The sequence below is a fragment of the Kogia breviceps genome, chromosome 3, assembly GCF_026419965.1.
Source record: "Kogia breviceps isolate mKogBre1 chromosome 3, mKogBre1 haplotype 1, whole genome shotgun sequence".
NCBI classification, from domain to species: Eukaryota; Metazoa; Chordata; class Mammalia; order Artiodactyla; family Physeteridae; genus Kogia; species Kogia breviceps.
In genome coordinates, this window is record NC_081312.1 from 24,053,359 (window position 1) to 24,077,696 (window position 24,338).

Consider the following 24,338-nt stretch of genomic DNA (forward strand, 5'->3'; position numbering starts at 1 on the left):
TTTTGTTTCCTAGAGTCTTAGACTTCAGATGAATTTCTTGAGGATACAGGAAATTCATCGTACATTCCTTCAGAATCATTTGGTCACTCAGGCATAATACACCAGTCTGGCTTTTGGAGACTACCCACCAATTCGATGAGAAAAGAGCTATGCTTTTGACTTGACATTTCCATTAACCCATGGTCTCACCAGAATTCAGCGACCATAGAAATCATGACAGTAACTGTTACCATGATAATAATGTCAAGGCTTAAACCCCATTATAAATAATGCTCCTGAAGGGGATATGACGGGCCCCAGACTTATTCATTGTTCATCATCTTTCCCAAAAGATCCAAAGACTTAAAATATGAAATAATGCAAAATTCCAAAATTGAACCTGTTTAGGTCAAAAGAATATTCAGTAAAACGTGCCACTAAATAAAGGAATAAACCGGGCTGCCTCAAAAGATCCATGATCAAGATGCTCAAGATGATGTTCAAGTGAACCCTAGGAAGAATCAGGTGCAACAAGGAATCATGGTAGTTAGGGGTAGAAGTTGGCAAGACAAACACTGAGGCATTGAAACATTTCAGTTGGTGATGAGGGGGAGTGGAATGTTATGTTTGACTCGCCATTGAGCCGAGATGTAAGTTGAAAAGACAAAGAAGATTGCGTAGAACCAGAAAACTTAGAACAAGTTTGCTCTCTCTACATAGATAGCTGATCCCATGCAGAAAGATACTCCTTAAATCTTCCTATGTTAGTCAGTCAATATATGTAAAGCCTTACTTCTGGAAATAACTTGCAAAAAAAAAACCCCCGATGAAACAGGTAACTGGGCAATACATCTCTGTGGATGTTATGCATGTGCAATATTTCAGAAGACTACACACTTGGCTCCAACATATAGGAGCACAGGGCCAGGTACATAGTAGGTGCTTTAATGAGTGCTTGTTGAATAACTGATGCCTACCTATGTCTTTACTTCTTTGGAAACCATCAAATACGGTCAATATACTTTTATCTAAGTAATTTTGAAACTTTCATTATGTATCTTTCCTTAACCACTCTCCCCACTCCTCTACCTCCAAGACTGAAGATATTATATATCGTTTAGGGGAGAAAAGAAAAAAGAGTATCACTTGGGTACAGATCTTTTAAGCTAGGTCATTTTAAATTGTATCCTTTAATTTTTGAGTAATTAGTATTTCTATTAAGTGCTGGTTATAAGAGTTATGACAGTAGCTGAAGTCTGGGGAAATTTCCTTCTTGAAAAATAAACAGGCTTTCAAAGTGGAAAGGTTTCTTTCAATCACAATGTATTCAGCCGGTAATCTGTGTTTCATATTTTTCAGAATGTACCTATATCCCACGTGCAATCCATAGTTTAAAAAATCCTGAGAATTTTTGTAACTTTTCTTCCTAAGTGAAGAAACTTAGAATGGACCAAATATACCCAGAACTGAGTAATGATGCCATGAGACCAATGAAAAAAATAATTCTACAATCAAAAGATGTAATACGCAATCTTAGATTCTCTTTGTGAGTATTCCTGTCTTTCACATTATCCAAAATGTATACACTGTAACGGGCTCTTCCCTACATTTCAACTGATTAGATAGCACTGTTCCTTATCTCATTAAATTCAGGTCTATGAGTGATAACAACAGCACACTGTGTAGGCATTGGGAGAAAATGGACCCACATCTTGTGGGTACTTTGAAGCAAGAACAGATGTTCTCAGAAGAAACAAATCTGCCTTTGTTTTTTAATGTTTTTATCCTCTTTATTCTACATGCAAATGCTTCAATAAGAAAGAATAAAGTAAAGAAAGATGTGGAAAATATTGGCTACGGAGGCAGAACTGCTACAAACAGGCTATTTAAAGAGCTCTTACAGGTGGCATCTGTTCTTTAGACAATTTTCGCATATCGCTTAATTTTCAGGATTGGGAACAGAAAAGAGGGAAGAATGCTAACACAAACACAATCAGTTTTAGGACATTGCTACGTTAGTGCCATATCAGCCACAGAGATGTAAAAACAAGCTTTGCCTCAGCCCAGCGCGTGTTAAATGCTGCTGCTATTTTGCAGGTACTTCTGGATTACTTGAAATGTCCGCTATGGTCAGATTGAAACTTTGACTCTAAAACTTTCGGATGTGATGGCCTGTGACCAAAAAAAAAATGTGAAAAAAAATAACTGAAACCTCTCATACCCTACTGCTTGATTACACTTTACCTGTCACCCCACTAATCCTCATTACTCTTAAGAGTAGAAAAAAGATTCGCATTCATCTCCATAAAATGGCAGGGAAATGAGTATTGTTTGATATTTATTTTCAAGCCATAAGTAGAGAAATCTCAGTGAGCTTCTGGAAAACTCTCAGCCTCCAAAAGTGGAGAGTCCGTGGCATTTATCTTTAATCAAGCGAAAAGGTCAATTTGTCCTACTAGAAGGAAAATGAGGTTTAAACTCAGCTGGAAATGTTCACAAATAGACGGGAAGGGCAAGTCTAATCTGTAGCCTAAGCATAAAAATGGATTGATAAGTGATGCAAGATGCAGACACAAGCTGAAAGTTGAAACATACAGATGGACAGGTTTTAGAAATAAGAGGATTCAGTTTGGAACAACTCCTCTGGAAGATTCAAGCATGAAGCATCAGTAAAACAATGAATGTGAAGAGTTCTTTGCTGTTAAGTAAAGGATGGTCCAGATAAGGAGGAGGAAATCATTTTGTAAGTTGAAATTTAAAAGGGAACTGGTGGGGGCTTCCCTGGTGGCACAGTGGTTGAGAATCTGCCTGCTAGTGCAGGGGACGCGGGTTCGAGCCCTGGTCTGGGGTTATCCTACATGCCGCGGAGCAACTGGGCCCGTGAGCCACAACTGCCGAGCCTGCGCGTCTGGAGCCTGTGCTCCGCAACAAGAGAGGCCGCGATGGTGAGGGGCCCGCACATGGCGATGAAGAGTGGCCTCCACTTGCCACAACTGGAGAAAGCCCTCGCACAGAAACGAAGACCCAACACAGCAAAAATAAATAATTAATAAACTCCTACCCCCAACATCTAAAAAAAAAATAATGTGACCTTACCTTTAAAAAAAAAAAAAAGGGAACTGGTGAGAACTTGAAAAAATATTATCAAAGCTATCAATTATCCAGCACTGTCCTTTTTCTTTTTAGTAGCTAGTAGAAGTATGATCTTTAATTGGATACATACTGGATGCATGTATTAGATGCATGTTTCCTTCTTTTATAGTTTAAGTAATCAAGATTGATCACAAAACAATCCTTTGATTCCCTTTAGGCTGCTTAGATCATTAATGTTCAATCTAAATACAGAAAACTAATAAGTTGTCTAACACCCTGTAGTTGAATTTCCCAGGTAATGACACCCATGACTGGAGTAAAGAAGCAAAATTGCAGATGAAGATTTCTGGGATGTAGCAGTCTGTATCAGTGGAGCCTTGAATCATTTGTTATTGTAGAACAGACAGCCTTCAATGAATCCTCTGGGTAACACCACACAGATGCCCGTTCAATACAGCCTCACTGCGAACTCTCGTAGTATCATCTTTTTTAGTTAAGGCTGTTCTCACAGAAGATCCTCTGATGAACAGGGGATACAGAATGAGAATCATGGATGAAGGACACAAACTAGACTGTTTTCTTGACCTATCCTACAGTAACCCCATGGAAGCTGGAGCTAAGAATAAAATCAAAATGAAAAATTAGGAGAAAAGTACCCTCTGAGAGAGAAATCACTGCCGATTGCTTGAAGGAAGATGACACTCAGACATATCTCATAAGCAGAATGTTCCCTGTTTGGGCAGATAGGGAATGGAAGTCTGTGGGAAAAATCTACATTTGAGCATTACTAAAGGCACCCATCCTTCACAAGGTGGACTTTGGATTTTAATTATTTTGAACCTATTTAGTTGTGTGTTTTTTTCTTAAACAGACTGTTCACAATACATGAATTTGTTATTCCCCCCAGGAGCAATAAAACCAGCAAAACTGCAAGATACCCAAATATTTCGTATTTCAATAATCTGTCAATATATTTCTAAGAGCTGCCCAAACCAACTAAACCAGATGGCTTTGCTCATATGCAGGGAGTAGAAATTCCTTCCATGTTCCACAAAGTGTTATTTCTAAAAGTGGGTGGGTACCATTTAGAAACTTTGGCGGGAGGGGTAGGAGGGACTAAGGAGGCAACACCTGCACCAGAATCACTGAACATCTTCCTATGTGTGCAGGAAGGGAAAAGGGACAATAAATTGATTTCTCTTGGAACTATGTTTCACATGAATCAAAATTCCTACAATGCATTAAAAAAAAGATGAAATTCACTCCTTTAGAGAGGTATAGTGAAATGCATGTGATTATACATCTAAATAACAGAGCAAATAAATACACAAAATGATGGACGACCGTGTTAGGTTTAAAGAACACCAAAAATATTTAAAAAGAGAAAACTTACCTTATTTCCACCAGCACCTTAGGTCGGGCTAGCTGAGCTGTGACAAACATTTTACTAAGCCTATATAGCACCATATAGTTTATGAGTCTTCCTCTCCAGAGAGAATAGATTCAGCAACTAAAGCAGGGGTAAGGAGGAAAAGAATGGGACTAAAGAATAAGGAGGGTGACAGGGAAGTAGGAGAAAAGCATTTTATTTGTCCCCCAAAATTTCATGTTCTGCTTGTTTTCTTTGGGCTGACAACCCAACGGAGAGTGGGAAGTGTTTTGTTTTGTTTTGATAAAACTTATTTTTGTCAAAAGCATTCAGTTTCTTTGAAAAAAATTACATCAGATTTACTTATAGAGCCTGTTTGGTGAAATATTTCAAATAGATCATTTCATTTTTTACTGGACTCTTCAGGACTCAGGAAGAGCTGTCATCTTTCCTACAATAGATACGAAAAGCAGAGGAGGCTTTCTGGAAGCCTTGTATTAAGAAGTCTCCCAGTGAAGTATGTGAGAAAGACAAGGGAGCAAATCATTCAGCTTGAACCCATACACCCTCCTGGAGGCGTGCTTCTAGTTAAAACCCACTGAAGACACCAGCGACATGTATTGGGCTTGAATAGGCCCATGTCCCACCAGGCCTGCCACATGCAACATGTTCATCTCTGGGCTGCCATCCCTTTCCCTGTGGCTCATTCTCTACTCTGCTTTTCCAGGTTCTGACAGAGTCCTGTTACTAACACCAACCACATATCGCAGAGTTCACTCACATATTTAACAAATGGTAAAGGAGCATTGGCTTGGGTGCAGGTACCATTCTAGGTGTGAAGGATGAAGAGGTGAACAAGACAGACCAGGTGCTTGCCCTCTACAGAGCTCACAGGCTAGTTTGGGGTGGGGGGCAATGAAGGATAAAATACAAATTGAAGAACATGAGATAATTTCAGATAGGTTGAGTTCTATGAAGAAAATACAACAGGGTAATAGGATGAGAAGTAATTGGGGTAGGGAGTGGGAACAGAGGATTGGCTACGTCACAGAATGTTCCAGAAAGGCCTCTCTGAGGTGACATCTCTCTTCTGGACCTGTACCAGGTTGGACGGAGAGCTATTCAGTGAGATGGCACATTTGAGAAGGAGCCAAGCATGCAAACATTTGAGGCAACAGGAACAGCCAGAACAGAAGCCCAGGACGAGGCTGGCATGTCAGAGGGGCGAAAAGAAGTCTCTTACGTCTGCAGAGAGGCTGTGACAGGAGAGAAGATGGCAGCGTAGACAGAAGCCAGATCACAAGAGGCCCTAGAATCTGAATGCTGCTCTAAATGCAGCAGCAAGCCACCGGGAAGTTTTCAGCAAGGGGATCACAGGACCAAATTTAAGTTTGAAAACTCACTCTGGATGCTATGGATGCACTGGCCCAGAAGAGACAAACAATGGACAAGAGACAAGGAGATGTACCAAAGAGCTGTTAAAGGCAGGAAATGAAAGTGACCTGGACTAGGGAGGCAGCAGTGGAAACAGAAGTGGTGAGGTTTGGCATGTATTTCAGAGGCGGGGGTCAACAGCACTTGGTGACGGAGGCACCTTCAACTGGGATGAGAAAGATTCCAGAAGAAGCAAGACATGATTGATCCTATTAGCCAGGGGAGCTTACTTCTGTTATTTGTGTCTTTCCGACCTAGCTAGCATCAGTCACACTTACCATCTCCTGCCAGCTTCCTACTGATGAGAAGTGTGAATCAGAGTTCACTGCCTGCAGCCTTGACACAAGGTTGCTGGGTTACTGTTATCTTTCCTTCTCTGACTCTGTCTCTCTGTCTATCTCCCTCTCTCCCCTCTTCTTCCCTTCCTTCTTTTCTCCTTTCCTTTCTTCCTTCCTTCCTTTAAGAAAAAACATGCTACTTTTGTAATCCCCAACCACTAAGCAGAGTATCTTACACCGAGGAGGTGTTCAACATACTAGAAAAAAAAACAACAACAACTAGTGAGTGAATACATAGAATTGAATGAATTAAATAACAAATTAGTAGACAGGTTGAGGGAGGGAGAAGAAATGGAAGGGGAGCTGAAGAGAGTTACAAATAGTATTTTAGCAATATAATGAATTGGACCAATTCAGGAAGATATTCAGTACAGAAACAAATATATTTAGTTGAATTAAGAAGTGAATACATAAAATTGGATGACCAAATAAGTAAGAGAGTAAATCTGTTGAAGGTAGAGGAAGAGAAGGAAGGGAAAGGAGCATAAGAGACCTGAACACTGCATTTTGTGAATTAGTGAATTAGACAAATCTGAAGCTAAAAGACACCAGGCAGCAGATATAAAGACACTACCTTTCCTTTAAAACATATATATATAATTTTTTATTTTTTTTCCCCAGCCAAAAGACAATGCATCCTTCTGCGAAACTCACATGGGGATGAAGGAGGTACCAAGTACACTCATACATGATGTTATTTAGGTTCATATTATGAGGCTGATACAGTTTACCCAACTTTACAATAAAGAGTCAGGGCACAACACCACAAGGTCAAGGTCACACAGCTATAGGACTCAACCCCCAGTCGGTCCGTCTGCAAAATCTCTCCACTGAACCTCATTTGTTCTCACAGCTCCATCAAGGTTACACTCCCGGGTCATCTCAGTCCAGGTATCTGAGGAGGATTGAGGTGAGCCCAGGTAAAGGACATGGAGAAAATCAGAACACTGCCTAATATGAAACCGGAAATCTAATTTGGGTGTTTAATGAAAAGTAGGACCTGAGTTCACTTTGCTTTTTCAATTTCCAAGACTAGGATCTAGTCCCAGCATATAGGACCTCCTAATAAAACCAAAAGAAGTTAAAAGTTTATACTGGAAGTGTAAGTGAAGGGTAAATATGCCATCATATTTTGGTGCACCAGCAAGTGGCACTTTCGGTGTCCCACATCGCGTCCCGAGCCAACCTCAGATCTCGGCCACAGAGGCGGCGGTCGAGCAGGGCCAGCTCTCAGGTCTTCTCAGGCTTCTCTGAAGCCTTCCTTATCTGCACACAAGAGCAGCAAAGTGGGGTAGTGGGGCTGACACACGGTGGGGGGGTGTGTGTGTGGTGGAGCTCATGGGTAAATGTCCCAGTCGCCTGTCTCTCGGGCAGACAGTTCTTGGAGGTGCTCGTCACAACACCCCCTCCATCTGTCCCACTTGCATGTGGCTCACGGCAGAATCCTTGACCTCCATGGACGCTTGCACCGGTGTTTCTTCCTTCATGCTCGTTACCTCTGCTCCTTCATCCCTACTTTTGGGATCCCTCCCAAATAAACCACCTGACCCAAGTCCTTGTCTCAGACTCTGCTCCCAAGGCCACGCAGACTATGATGAACCATGGAGCACTTGATCCCTTCCTCCCTAGTAACTTAAGAGGGTACAACCACCCTGTGAGGTGGGTGATTCCAGAGAGGTTAGGTGACCTTCCCAAGGTCACAAGGCTATTATATTATGACGTTATTAAATCAAGAATCTAGGCTTCCTGACTCCACGGATAGAGGTCTTTCCATTAACCTCTGGCTGCCTGAAGTCTATGAAGTCCAGGGAAGACAGGGGACAGTGGGCTGCTATCAGCACTGAGGGCAGACGTGGGGACTGTGGTTGTAAATTAGCAAATAGTGAGCAAATGCTTGAGGTCGTGAGGAAGTGGCACAGGTCTCTGAGGACCATCACCGGGCTCTCTGCTGGGAGGACCCATGAGGACCCATACGGACCATGGAGGGCTTTTGAGAAGGTGAGATCACCATCATCCTTAATCAGCTTAGGTCTGTCCGAGATAAAAGTTAAGAGATATGGGCTCCATACCCACAGTCCCTTCAGGCTCTATGTTTTTAATAATTACCACATCGCAGGTGGTGGACTTTATTTTAAATATAAAGATATAGTCACTGGGTTTTAAAAAGTATGCCCAACACAAAGAGTTCTGTGAAATGGCATTTCCATGTCAATCCCCTGTCTGAAAGCACCTCCTTCCCACAACAGAAAGTACTAAATCTAAGGTAAGAATAGGAAAGGAATGGTATTTCCAGCCTATCTCCTTGGGATGATAATTACAAGGTCTACTGGCTTATGAGATTGATGACATTAGCTGATAACCCACTGTGGACACAGGCAACTGCCACACAGAATGGTCCTATCACCTGGGTGGACCCTCTTATCCTTTTAACATCTGGTTTGTGCAACTGGGGGATCCAGGAGGTTGGATTACAGAAAGATCACGCTATTCGGGTCCCAGTTCACTAAGAGGATGATCCTTTTCCCCCCTAAAATAATGTGTATGTAGGTTTGAAAACATGAGAAATTATAGCTCCCCATCTCACTAGCAATATCATCTCTTTATGGTACTCACCAAAATAAAATTGCAAGACAAGCACATAGAGGAAAAACAGTTAAAGCCAGAGCATTAACAAAAACAGATCTAGTATTTTAATTCAGATGTATTTCTCTCCCCTTAAGTAATGTAAATACAACAGACTCCTCATGCAGCAAGTGTGGCCTTGGGTCACACATGCCAAGTGGCTACCCTGGCAAACATGACTAATTTCTTTGTGCTGTCTTTGCACCTCTGTGCAATGCTTTGGGTATGGTATGGACATGAACTTCAGACTGCTGAGTGCTTTATCCATGCACTCTGAATTCCTGACTCAACTGGGGGCATCAAACCAAAGGAAATTGTTACTATTGAAGAGGGTGAAACCACCACCCCACTTCCAGTCTGTATAAAGGATGATAAGTTTAATTGAGAGGTTCACTACATGCTATAAAGCATTGTGGAAGTTTCTGGGGGTGCAAAGATGAAAAAGACACACTCACTGTAACCAAGGAGTTCAGAGCCTACTGGAACAGCTGAACAAATAAAAAAACAATTGTGTGGGAGGAATGGGTATAGAGGTTTGCCCTGGGTACCCTTGTGGTCGGGTGCTTAGTCCATCAAGAAATCTGAGTCATTAACTACCCTTTTCTCTTCATATTTGTTCATGCAGGACCATACAGATCGTATAAGCCAGAGGCCAAGACCTTCGTTTCTATATTCTCAACTCTAAATAGTACTATCTTTGGCATGCACAGTGGATTCTCCAAGTTGAAGAGTGAATGAATAAATGTCTTCTTCTTCTTCTACTTGTATTAGACTCTGTTAATAATAGCTAATACGTATATTTTACTTACCAGACCCTGGTCACTGGGCACCAGTCTAAGTGCTTCACTAATGAATTAATACATTAATCACATAAAGTTGTCATGGTTGATTGTATTGTTGACAATATTTGCTGCCCCTTCCTATCAGCCTTTTCCTAAATAGGTCCATCCTCTCTGGAGGATTATATTTCCTGTCCCATTAAGTCAGACATTTTGTGTGGTTTGCTTTATAACCAAAGAAACATGAGGAGAAGTGTCTTGGGCCGCTTGGAAGGTTTACGAGCCATCACATCACATCATAAGCTCTCTTCTCCCTTTGCCACAAATCCAAGATGTGACACATTAAGGCTGCTTCTTCCGCCAGGGGCCAGAAATGAAGAGGACGTGAGGCTGAGCTGTAGCAGAACCACGATGGACAGAACCCGGTTGATGCAGGGAGGTGCTTCTGACTGAAGCAGAACTGAGCAGAGCTGATCTATCAATATCCACACTTGAACTTGGGGAAACCAAGGCAGAAAAAAACCTCAGTCAGTTCTCCAGGGCCACAGAAGTAATCACTGCTGGGATTTGCATAGGGCAGCCTGGTTCCATCTGCCCTGAAGGACTACACTATACAGCCTCTATTAGCCAAGGGATGAACTAAGGATGGCTAAGGAGGAGTCCTCACAGTGAAACATTCTACACATGCCCTCGAGGAAAAAAAATACAAAACTATTAAATCAATGTATACAATGGAAACACCTTTAATTTCTGGGTGGACAGAAGACAAAGAAAGGCAGAGGAGAAAAAGGGAGGCAAAATAAAAGGGGACAAGAGAGAAACATACAGAGAAAATGACAGGGGAAAGAAACAGATTAAGAGAAATCTCAATGTTTGTCAAGTTGCTCAGAGGCAAAGCTCTCTTCTGGAAAAAGTAAAACTCTTAAGATTTTTTTATGTCTCAAATGCTGCCAGAACACAGAACAAACAAAAATGTTTAGAAGCATGTATTTCGGAAATTATCTGGGTTTTTCCACTTTAATAAAATATACTCCTCTGTCTGTGATCTATACAGGATGACAAGAGGTACATCTCACCCTGGGGGATGCCATTTAAATGCATGGAACGGTCCTGTCATTTTAACTTTCAGATTTTCCAGCACTGTTAGGACGTAATGTAGCCTAGTGGATCTCACATTTTAAATGTGGTAAAAAGCATCTGTGGATAATGTTAAGAATTCAGATTCCGGGACTCCAGACATTTTACTTGTCTTTTGCCAATCTTTATTTCTCTCCCCAACTCTGTTTTCCTATTTCATTTTTTTTTCCCAGGTTATCACCTAGACATACCTTATTTTCCCAACCCCTTCTTTCCTCCGGTGAAGAGGAATGACCTCTTAAGGACATCACCACCCAGTTCTGCAGGCCATTAAGCTGGCAGTCATGCTGGACTCTCCTTTACCTCACCTTCTGCACCCAAACCATAGCCAAACCAGGCAGTTCTATCTCCCAGGTACTGCCTGAGTCTATTCTCTCCATCACCTCCCACCCCTGCTGCACGAGTTCTGGCCTCCCTCTGTTCCCACTTTAAGGAGACTGAGAGTGCAACTTCAGCAATACCTATCTATCAACCTTTCACACTCTGGTCAGAACTACTATCCTTCAACAGAAATTTCTTCATGACAGTTCCTACTTAAAAACCCCAAAGGCCACTAAATGTCTAGGTACAGTGAAGGCATACAGAGTCCTTGGGGATCTGGCCCCAGCATAAGTTGTTATAACCTCGCTTCTCATAGCAAATATAACACACCAACTGCACCACCTTGCACCTGGTTATTTAATCAGCTTAACCCTATGAACTCTCAGAATCTAACTAAAACATTGCCACACCAAAGCCCTCCCCACCAAATTCCTTAAACTCACTATAACTCTTTTTTTTTTAAATCTGTATAGAAAAGAATAGTAACTACCTCACAAGGTTTTGTGAGGATGAATCAAGGTATTATGTGTAAAACATTTCATAGTGACTAGTGCCTACTACATGCTAAGGGAACATTCCCAATCATAGTGATGGCATAAATATCTTTCTCCCTACCATGTATGTGATTATGAAACCCACATTCAAGGCCTGAAGTAGAAGCCCACAGCAAACTGAAATTTGAACAGTATCATAGGATGGGAGACATGGTTAATGCAACGCCGTCACATCACAAAATCAACTTGGAACATGACACCTGCAAGCAAAGCAATGGTTTATATATATATATATATATATATATATATATATATATATATTTTTTTTTTTTGCGGCACACTGGTCTCTCACTGTTGTGGCCTCTCCCGTTGCAGAGCACAGGCTCTGGACGCACAGTCTCAGAGGCCATGGCTCACGGGCCCAGCCGCTCCGCGGCATGTGGGATCTTCCCGGACCCGTGCACGAACCCGTGTCCCCTGCATCGGCAGGCGGACTCTCAACCACTGCGCCACCAGGGAAGCCCCAAGCGATGGTTTTCATGAAAGTTTCTCCTCTTTCTCCCTCTCCCTCCTCCCTTCCTCCCTTTCCATTATTGGTTGAAGAAGAAACAAGGAGGAAGAAGAACCAAAAACACTTGCTGTTTACAGGCTACCTAGTATGGACCAAGCACACAATTTTCTATATCCCACTTACCTCTCCTAAGCATAGTTATCTAATACTGCCTGAAATTTGAATTTCTCATCCAATTTTACATGGAAAACAACTGAGGCTCAGAGAGTTTAAGCACCACGAATAAGGTCACTTAGGTTCAAAGTGGCAGAAACCAGGTTCAGACATCTATCTCTGTGACTCCAACGGCAGTGCTTTATTCAGACACCTCAACTTTTTCCTGAGCCAATTATTTTTATTAGCCAGTACGTTAGTGCTTGAGATAAATTTCAGTGGCTATTAAAATAATATTGCTTATAGAGCATTTAGAGCTATTTCTCATTTTCTTATAATACTGTATACCCTTATCAACAAATGTTTGGCAAAGAGACGTTTTAAAGATATCCTCTCAAGATACTCATTTTTGTTTCTTTTAATCCATTACTAAGAGTTCTCCCCCCCATTCTTATATATTTGGAAAATTCTGGAGAACCAACTTCACTTGAAAAAATCATTTCAAATGCATAATTCAGTGTGCTTATGAATTCCATTTTTTCCCAACCTTTCACATCTGGCATATGGGTACCAGAGATTCTCCAGGTCTCATTTACTAGTTGTGGCTCCCATGGCTGGGGATAGAGGCTCAATACAAAGACAGGAAGAGCCAGAGACAGGGCTGCTGAAGGTCACAGGGAAGGCTGGAATGAATCGGTCACAAGACTGTTGGCGGCTCGTGATAGGCTAGCTGGTAAGGGAGGAGGAAAGGGTGTTCTGAGGAGCGGAACTAGGAGGGACTTGGGAGAGAGCTTTGCAAGGTACACGGTGGTTCCATGCTTGAAGGAAGGAGCTTTGTCCTACTGGGGTGACTCTTCCTAGACACACGTATGCGCTAGCTCCAGAGCTATACACACCCTACCAGCTCCTCATCACACTGTCTACCCAGATGACCTTTTACTTGGTCAACAATGGACTAACATTGGTCCGCTGTAGCTAGAACACAGCCTCGCAGTTCCCTCTACTACTCTCGGACCCCAAAGCAAGCTCTTTCCGATTTTCTAACACTACATGATGTGTCCTTTCCACACCTTTCGCTAATAGTGGGTCTGTTGGAATACAAAGCACTAAAATAGGGTTCTTGTCCATTTCAGAGGGTAATTAGACAGTGCCAGAGACGGCATAGGGTTGCTGGGGTGAAGGGCTGCAGGAGAGTTGTACGGATGATGGAGCATGAAATAACTGCTATTCTTTGTATTGGCTCTTAATATTTAATTCTCACAATACTGTGAAGTAAGCATCGTGATCCCACCTTATAGATGATGAAAATTAAGGAACAGCTAATAAGCAGATCCAAAGCCAGGTTTATCTGAGTGCCAAGGCTTCATTCTTATACTAAACTGCCTTCTGGATGGATGATGAATGTGTGTGGAAGGTGGACCAGGTGTAGTGACCAATGCTGTCCTACAGGAGTAGTAGTGGAGGTTGGGAGAAAGCACCCTGGTAGGAGAACCAGAAATGCTTCTTTGAACTGATTCTCAGGCTGCGTAAGAATTAGGGTGGGTAGGTGGGTGAGGCAGCAGGGGAATCCCAAGGAGGGACATGGATGGGAAAAGGTAAATGCCCGTGGGACTTGGAACATGCTTCTGGGGGAGGGACATTTGCATACTGGGGTATTTGATTATTCAGTGAATTTACATTGACCAGGACATGCGTTAATATTTGTGGGAACTCAAGTGTCCCCCCCCAGTTGGATTTGAGGTGGGTCACTCTGGTCTCAATAACCTTTCTATTTCCCAGTGATTTTGAGGTCCATGGTGGCTGCAAACTCCATGTGGCCAGAGACTGCGCCAACCTTTTTTAAGTTCTCATCCAAGGCTGAGATGTGGTCATTACTCAACATGCACTTATATGAGTGTATATAAATGCAGCTTATGGACACTGAAATTCAAATAGTGAATCAATCAACAGGCTCTAACATGGAAATACGGGGAAAAAGTGGTTATGTGCTATTACATCTAATTATCCTGTTTGAAGTAACTTACACTCCAACTGCCTCATAATCCTAGCTACGATTCATACAATGTTGTGATCTGATCCAGTTCCCTTGGGACCAGTGGAAAGACAAGCTCTAATATACAGTTTCGCACACAGTAGGCGTCCAATAGATTAGTGCTACTTGTTGTTATTATTCATTTATAAAAACATATTTACGTGATTTTTAAAAATCGAGTAATAGGAATAAATAGTACTTTGGATAAAACATTCAAAGGAAGAAATGAAGGTAAAGAAAGTCCCATGAGGACTGAATTTTTAAATGACAAGTGTAAAAATCCTCCTCACTTCAAGAACAAATATCCCCCCAACGGTTGCACAGTAACATTCATTGCTTTCTTATTAAATATTCATTAACTCAATAACTCGGCAAATACCACTCATTTTTAATATGCAGGGCTTTGGCTAGTGGCTGAGGATAAAATGAGAAATACATTAAAAATCCCTGAATAAAAGTTACTCAGAGTTTCATGGAGGGCAGAGTAGTGTACAAAATGTAATACAATGTTTTCAGTGCTCTCATAGTAGCATGTGCTTCTTATACTCTACTTTAGGAGCATAGTGAGAGAGAGGGGGTATGTGTGTGTACACGTGTTTGCCTTTTGGTCTGGGTTTGGAGTTAAGAAGACAGCCATGTTCAAGAAAGACTTCTTAGAGAAAAGCAATGCTTATGGTGCGTAAAGGATGGACAGGAAATAGTGCTCCAGGTAGACCAGAGATGCAAGAACATTCTGTACACAGGCAGACTTGCAAGAGGTAGGCAAGTTCAGGGACTATGTGGTGTTCTATGTGGTAGGGGAGTGGAGGGCACTTTTAATGAGAGGTAGGAGATGAGTCTAAAGAGTACTAGACTGTAAGGACCTTTATGCAATAACATATGAAATAAAATAAGATTTCTTATTTTATTTTCTAGACCAAAAAGAGCTCTTAAAATACCTTAAATAGGCTGCAATGTGTGTCTGCTGTATTATTTAGGATTATTCAATTTTACTATAGATTACAATAAAAGCAAAGGGCTAATAAAACTTACAGAATGTATTTAGTCTAGAGAGCAAATGGTAACCTCTGACACCTGTTAAACATAGAGAAAATAAAGAGAGCATATGTATTTTAAACAAAGATAAAATGGATGGACCAAACAGAGAGGTACTTGCCCACAGAAAGGGATGGAAGTACCTAGTAAACCATATATATTTATAAAGCTCAGACCTTGTCTGATTGACAGCTGTCATCCCTAAATCGGTCAACTCATTAGTGACATTCATTATGTCCCCATTTTTTCTCCGCTTGAGACACACAGATAAAACATATACGTGGTCATCAGGCTAACTGGTGAGCTATAGCTGTGGCCAGATCTATTTGCTCTTGCGTCTCCAGTAGGGCAAGCGTGTGATGACCCCAGATGCCTTCCAGCTGCTGTAATCCCTATCTTAAGCTCAACTCTGGTCCTTGTAACCACCCATCAGCAGGAAAGGCTGATATGGCAGAGAGGGAAGAAACTATATGAACACTGTGTGACCAAGGATCCAGGTGGAGTAGTCTTACCATCTTGCTTATTATCCTAAGTGTGATCATCTGCCGGATCTTTTTCCCCTTGCTTTTTGCTGTGCACTTTAAGTGATTTAATGAACCATGTAATTACACGTCTTAATTTGGTCTATGAGCATTTCTGTGCCGTGACCCTTAGGGCAGCCTGTCTGAGTTCACTTGGAGTATGAAGATGATTTCCCACATGCCACAGGGACTGATATGATCAGATTACAGTTTTAGAAAAATCACTCTGGCCCTTCAAGTGTGAAGCCTAGAGGAGGGGTGAGGCTGGAGGTAGAGACCAATTCCTGAATGCCTTTGCCAGCCAATGAAATGCAACTGAGATTTTACAAAGCAAGGGTTAGATGAGAACTAGAAGATCTAGTCCCACACAGGAGAAAATGTCCGGAAGACCCCAATTCTTTACTGTTAAACCAAAATAAACTCAAGTCCTAAAACACCACAAAGTCCATGCAAAAACCACTTAGAAGAAGAAAAAGAAGAGAAAATAACTCATGTCAAATAAAGGCTGAGATTCCTCCACATCCACCCAAGGTTATGCACCCTTCCTCGTACACTGATGGTGTCAGGAGAGCTTGCAGAGTTAACGGCCCACCACAATTGCAACACAGTTCCATAATCTCTCCTGCAGGCCGAAGATATCCCAAAGAAACTGAAACCAGCACACTAAAAACACCAGGTGAAGGCAATGGCCAAACGATATTTCAAATGCCTCACAATGAGTAGTGAGCCAGAGGGCATGACAAAGAACGTTGGATTTCAAGCTAGCCAGACTTGGCTTCCCAAATTCCTGCTCCATAAGTACTAGCTGTGTGACCTTGGACACACACCTAAATGTCTCTGAGCCTCAATGTCTTAAGAGCTGGAAACTGGTATGAACAATCGTTTTCATCAAGGGGCTATGGTGAAAAACATACGAGATAGCACAACGAATGTGTCCAGCTTGTCTAAATGTGACTGTCGTACTCTTATTTCTTCAGTCTCTGGTTTATCCCAATGCTAAAAATGTATTCCTTTAAGCATCCTAACACTGATGTTATGTTGCTAAGGAAACTTTTCTAGAGATAACCCAGGCTAGCATTGGGTCATTTAGATTTAAGCACTTAGGCTTTGAGAAACTCCAGCAAATTCTCCTCTTTGGGGAACACTGTTCAGCCATGAGCTCTGGGATGTCTTAAGAAGCTTACAAATTCCTCTCACAGTGAACTCAACTTCAAGGCCACTGGGTGAAGCCAGCGTCATTTACAAGTGCCTCAGAGATGGAAAGTTTCCCAGCGATAGCTTCCATTCTAAAGTCTGTCATAGTCTCATAGGACATCCTTCTATTTCTCATTTTTTCTTGAATTTCTTTTTTTAAATTATGTTTTTTCAACCTAACTAAAAACATCCAATTTTTGTTAAGTTGTGAAAAGGAGAAGATGAATTTGCGAGGCGAAATGATATGATGTGCAATTCAGATGGGTAATTTACCCAAACAAGGAAACTGAGAAGCCCAATTTCTCTGCTACTGTAAAGATGAGCCCCTGAAGTTTCAAAGAGGGATGAATTACATAGGAAAGAAGCATGTTTAACAGCCAAGGCATCACTTACAACAAAGGAAGGGTAGGTACACACCATTAACATACTACTTGAGGAAGTATAGGTACCGCCAAAATATCTGTGGAATGAATCTGTAAAATCGAGATGAGAGAACTCTAGAAATTCAGAAGATGACTTGAAGATGATCAAGTCCATTCCTATTTTATCTTTGACGAGGGTTCAAAGGCACAAAAAGGTTAAGTGACATGCCCAAATTCTTAGAACTAGTAACAGAGTGTGAGCCCAGGACTCTGGGAAATCACTTCAGTGGCCTCTCTATCAAGACATGAGTTAACTCTTCAGGGTAACCGAGGTTGAGACTATGGAAACGCCTGATGGGAATGCTACCAGTAATGTTTTCTTTTAGAGGGAGGTATAATTGACATATAATACACCACACATATTTAAGGTGATCAATTTGATAAGTTTTGACATATGAATAGACCTATGAAATCATTACCACAATCAAGATAAGGACCATATCCATCACCCCCAAAAGTTTCCTTGTACCACCTTGTTACCCCTTCCTCAGGCCCCTCTCTAGGCAACCGAAGATCTACACTGTCGCTGTAGATTTGTTTGCATTTTCTAGATTTGTATAAATGGAACCATACAGTATTCTCTGTTGTCTGGCATCTTTTATTGTGAGCATAGTCCATTCCTTTGTTCTAATAAAAGCTTACCTTCTGTGAAAAGAGGTGGTGGGGCATATTTGGCTTGCAGCTTGTATTGTCAGCAGCTGCTCTAGTTCTAGAGCCCATGTGATTACTTCTGTGCTGTACCCCATCCAGCAGAGGTCACTGGAGGTGAAATATGACTGCTGGAGGCCAGACAAAGTAGGGAGGGGGCATTTGTGTTGGTGTGCATTGGGAAGCAGAGGGAACATGAGTTAGGAAGGGAAAGTTAAGGTAGGAAAGACAACAGAGGATGTATAATGCTAAGGAACTGGACATTATTCTGTAAACAACTGAGAACGTTTGGGGAATTGAATAATAATATTAAGAAGAGAGTGGAGTGGATTAGATGAAGACCAGAACAGACTACAGAGAGACCACTGAATTTAGGAAAGAGGTAAATAATCCTGAATTTAAAATACTCTATAGCAGAAAGAAATAAGTAAAGGGGGTGAATAGAAGAGAGAGCTAGGTGACCAGCTGGGTGGCAGGGTTGGGGGCTGGAAGGGGCAAATTAAGGATTACTTCCATGTTTCCAGCCTGCTTAACTTGGTCTTGCCACTTATGTTAGATGAAACAAAGAAAGATAGATCTGGGTTTGGAAGAAACACTGATAAGCTCTATTTTGTACGTCTGGAGTTTGGGGGATATACGTGTGGGAATGACGAGGAAGTAATCAGAAATGTGAGCCTAGTATTCCAGAGCCAGATGGAGAAGATGAGGGCTTACATACTCACATATGTATATCCACAGCCCTTTGAGTCTGCAGAACTAGTTTTCTTTGATCGCTGTCACCTACGAATTGCCAAAACCTTCCAGTGACATCATGAGTTGTGCCTAATGATGTCATGGGAGCCATGGTTGGTGTTTTTCAAATTCTTATCAGAGACCCCAAGCCAGAAATTGATAAAGCACTGTTGTCTCAAAACTACAGTGACTGACTTACCTTTCCCAGATACCTGGGAGACATCTACTCAGGCACAGGGAAGTACATGAAAGTGAGTCACTGTTTAATCCCACTGTTTTTCTCTTCTTAAACCAGCACCCTTGGATCCCCACCACCAGGATAACCTACTGTGGATTGAGGGGTCTGGAGTGAAGGCATCTCTAGAAAAGTTGGAGCTGCCATGGTTTGTGAATCTGCCCCAGAGCTTCCTCTCCAGAAATAGCACTCTGCTAGGCCAAGGGGGCACCTGAAAATGCTTTAGAGCATCTTGTGTGCAAGGACACTTTCTGGGATCTCTTCACATGTGTCCCCTTCCCGTCATGCACAGGCATCTGCCTGAGCTAGAAACAGACTGCAGAGTGACAATAAATTTAGCAAGGTCCCTATTCAAAGCCAGGAGTTCAGTGGTTTGCTTCGTTTTGTTTCTTGTTTTCTGGTGCCCTCCTGTGTTCTATTCTCAGATAACACTTGATTTACAAGATTTATAACACTTGATTTTAAGTAAGTTCAAGTACAAATGACTCTTCCTTTGAGAGCATAAAAAGACCACACGACCGTATCCTACAGGCTTCAGTTTGTTTCAACAAATACGTTTCCGTATCAACACTGTTTTAAAACAGAAGACAATCCCTAACGTTTAACACATTGCCTGCCATAATGTAGAAGCTCAAAAAATATTTGTCAAATGAGTGAAGGTCCATTAGCCACAGAGTTAAATAAGGAAATCTGTTAAGCCTTTTTGGTATATTTTATTATATAACATTTATAGGGAATTGCTGAATTACTTTCTTTAGCTTGTATTATATTTGTACCTACTTTATAAACTGCAACAATAACTATAAAGGAAGAGTACACCATTTATTCTTTCATGCATTCCTTCATTCAGATATTTATTGACTTTAAACTATGAACCACACTCTGTGTTAAGTGCAAGGAAGTCAAAAAGGAAGATACAGTTCCTGCTCCCAGGAAACACACAGTCTAGTGGTAAAGACAGAAAAGTAACCCTAACATTTCAGCACAAGTAAAACCTGCTATAATAGAGAAATGCTTTGGCCGTCTGCAGATCACAAGGGAGGGACAGATCATTCAAATCACAAATATTTTATGCTGCATATTGAAAACTCCGGAGCTGCTTGTGGGCTATCTTTCCAGCCCCACAGCTAGCTTTTGAGTCCCTACAGGGTGAGTTGGTAGCTCATATTTGTACAAGCCGGCATCTCCAAGAATTCTGATTAACACATAGAAGGGACCCAGGATTTTTAACCTATTCAGTGAACTCCTCTTATGTTGGTTTCTACTTCATTTGACAATAAGAACATACAAAGCTGGAAGGAATATGTCAAAAAGTATTCCTTCATCCGCCTAATGCCTGGGAAGTTAGAGCTAAACGTTAAGAATTACAAGCATATGCTCCTTGCTTGCCTCTCTCGGTCACATCTAAGTTGCTAAATTCAAACACCACTTTCCAGCCACAGTTCACAAATGTGTTCACTCCTTTTTCCTACCCTCAAGACACTTGTCCATCCGACTGCCCTACATCTGTATTATCAGAGCATTCTTTTTGCAAGAGTTGTATCATCCGGTGATCTTGGGATATTTTATCCTTTGCAAGCAGACTCTGATTCCCTATCCACTATTTCAATAAAGCCACTACTCCACCTCATCCTTTGAAACTCTTCTAGATCAAACGGAAAAATCAGACCACTTTTCAACAGGGCCTGAGGCTCAAATCTAAGGCACTCAACTGCCATCTTCCTTAGGCTGGAGACCTGCCTTAATTTTGTTCTCTGGAACTTGACTCCAAAGAAAATGTGAGTTCAGAAATATCACGGAATTCAACCAGAACCATGTGCTGACTGCAAGCTCCTCCACCAGCCAGCACCAAACAGCCTGACTTCTCCCACTTTTACCCAATTGCCAAGCTCACGCTGCTCTCCCTTCCAGTCAAATGGTTCTCTTGGCTTCCTGGCTCACAGTCTTCTTCCACTTCCAAGAATTTGCTTGTGAATTTCAGCGTTCTTGAGACAACTGCGGCATCACCTTCCTCTCCTCCTTGGAAACTGCAACCCCAGACCAGCTCCTTTGGGATATTTTCACCTAAACAACAGGGTCTAGAGTGGAGACAACAGTTTTCTCAGGGCTCAGTTTCTCACTGAACCTGGGTTCAAGTTTCACTTCTGCCCCTTCAGGTAAGGCACTTAACACTAAATATCTGATTCTCAATGCCCCATCTGTGAAATGGGACTATTCATACCCACAGCACGGAAACCTTCAGCAAGCATTCAGTAAATGCTGGTTTCTTATCCTCACACTTCCTCTCTGATTAATCCCACTCATTTTTTTATCTAATATCCTAAAGTTCTATGATTATTGAACATTGATTATATCCCTGGGTTGGTTTTTTTTTTTTCATATGTTCTTATCTCTCATTTGATCTTCTAAGAGCAGAGACCATCACGTATTTCTGGTAAGATGCTAATTAATACTTTAGACACCAGATGCTATTGATCCTTTACATCAGCACCCCCACCGATCAGCCTGCTCCCCAAATCCTGCTTTACAACCCCCAGGTCTTGACTTTTTTTGAAAATGAAAACCTCATTAGTTCTATGTCCAAATAATCTGATAAATCACAAGGGATGATTAAGTCTGCCTTATAGTGGAGGTCACCTAAGGGGGGAAAAGAAAGACAATTTCAAGTTGTGAATCAATGAGAGGGCAAAAGACAAAAAAAAAAAAAAAAAATCTGTGTACGGTATGCCTGATCACAATTCCTTCATCTTATGCCTTACGCTCTAGATCTTGCTTAGGAAACAAAATTCTCCTTTTATTACTGTTGTAAATAGCAGGGCATCCAGGTTACTTCATCACTTTATCTCTTTCCACTCAAATTACGGATGTGTGAATTACCCCAGCTTCATATGTATATATTTTAAATTTTGTTAGTCACAACCTGTACATCACCAGCACTTATTTATCTTATAACGGGAAATTTTTACCTACTGACCACCTTTACCCACCAGTTTCATATTATTTTTTGTGCAGTGAACAAAAAGAAAGTTCCAAGTGCCACATGCCCTGGAGCTCTATGACCATATATTGAGAGAATCACCAGGATTTTCTGCGAAGGCGGCAGGTGGCAGGTAGAACACACCACCACTAGAGCCAGGCATGATGGAAAGAGCCCTGGAGAAGGAAAACTTTGGTTCAAAAGCTGGTCTCCCCCCGCACGTAGCAGCTGTGGGCCTTAGTTAACGTGCATGTGTTCTTTGAGCTCCAGTTCCTCATCTGCTAAGCTATCTGCAGGGCACATTAAAGTATATAAAAATCCCCTTCCTTCCTTCCTTCTTCCCTGTCTTAGCCCAAATGAACTCTTTTCCCTTCTCGGTACAGCCATGGCACTTTGTGCTGTAATCAACCTGTCTATGCGTCTGTCTCCCTGACCAGACTTGAAACCAGGAAGCAAGTCACATCTGTCTTAAACACCGAGTATCAAACAGAATGTCTGGGACATAAGGGGAACTCGACAGATGTTTGTTAAAATATCCCTCTTAACATACCATGTTATACTTAGGCAGAGGCACTACTGACAGAATGTTTCAAAATTTTAGCAAAGCTCTGGAAAACCATCTACCTCCCTAGTGCTCCAGAAACATGAATTTCATTGTCAATCCACTTTGCTTGTATTTCATGAGGCTTTCACTCAGCACCCACATCAGACTTTCCTGAAGCACAGGAAGCCTGGCCTTTCACCCCACTGGCTTAGTCCTTTCGTAAAGTCTGCACATCTCCTCCAATGGTACAAGTCTATAACTTACAAGCCAGCAGAAACCTGAAGAACTTTCAGGCTCCAAAAGTTTACACGGATGTTAGAAAGCTGCCAGAATTTTTAAAACCTGTCGTTGTCTACAGCTGTTCACGCCATCTCTTTAGAGATGATGGGAAGTAAACCGACATTAATAATAATAACAATAATAACTAAAGCTACGTTTATTGAAATCCAGTGTGGCAGACATTATGCTACGCACTTGATCGGAATTATTTCAGTTAAGCTTCATAGAAGTTTAACTCAGTTATTATAACTATACCTTTTAGAGAGATGAGGAAATTGAAGTAACAAGATGTCTAATCATTTCCTTAAGTTAAAAACTGTAAGTCACAGAGCCAGGCTTTGCCAAAAGGCAGCCCTGCTCTAAAATCTGTACCGTCTTCACCTGGGGTCCTTCCTAAAAGCAGACCGCAAGACAAGGATTGGAGTGCAGGTAGTTTATTTGGGAGGGAATCCCAGGAAGCAGGGGGAGGAAGTCGGGCAGTGGAACAGGGACGGGAGGAAATAAGGTTAATAGCCAGGTCATTGCTGTGGACAACTGGGATGTGGTCTCACCAGGGAGCCTCTAAGAGAGGCCCACCCTTCTAGCACTTTTCGTCTGTCTTGAGCACACAAAGCAGGCTCTCGTGGCTGGCAAATACCCTCAGGTAGACAGAGGCAGCTGCTGGTGCACAAACTGTCCACAGGTGACCTCAAGACAGGCTGAGGGACGTACTGACAGAACCGGCAAAGGTGTCCTTAGCCACGACACTCTCCCACACAGGGGAAAACGCACGAAGATGAGCCAGGGCAAGCTTAGAAACAGCTCTTCAGAAAACAGACCGCCACAGTCGACATCAAGAACAGGAAATACAAAAATGGATTTACTCCTCTCTTTGTTTTCTTTCTGTTGCTAGTCTGGGGACAGAGATGCGTAACAAAAAAAGTATTTAGCAGAGGATGTTAAGTGAGAACTTTTCTGATGTCTGAGGATTGTGCCCAGGACCCACACAGAGCCACCGATAAACTGCCACAAATTGGAGACAGACACCTCCCACAACCAGGTCTTCCTGGAAGGGAACAGGATCTACCCAGCTACCACCAACTGCCAGACTGAAGATGGATGGAAGGGAACTGGATTTTTATGGGACACGTGGCTTTTGTGAAGAGAGCTGTCCTCCTCCCTTCCCCAGTTAACACGTGGCTCTGGTGAGGAGCAGGGGGAGACTTCACTTGCGACCACTCATGGCGGACGTATCTGCATCTCATTGCCTGACTCAATGCTTGCTGGGCCCTGCAAGCGCACCCGTTGCTACTCCTGGAAGAGCCACGATAAGAGACTTCTTAAAGGGTTCGGCGACTGTCCCCTGGAATACGGAGGGATATGTAAAAATTATGAGTGACGCTTATTTCCGGTCTAGAAATTTTGAAAGATTCAAGCCAGCCATAGTCGATCGTGCCCGTAGAGCTGGGGGAGAGGCCCAGCCTGAAGCCTAAAAGATGAGGCAACCCCA

The 24,338-nt window shown here is 42.0% G+C and overlaps 1 protein-coding gene across 27 annotated transcripts in view; it reads right to left on the bottom strand.

The window, feature by feature from the left end:
* The window catches only part of NRXN3 (neurexin 3), a 1,710,573-nt gene that overhangs the window by 917,414 nt on the left and 768,821 nt on the right, over positions 1-24,338 (bottom strand). The window lies entirely within an intron of this gene.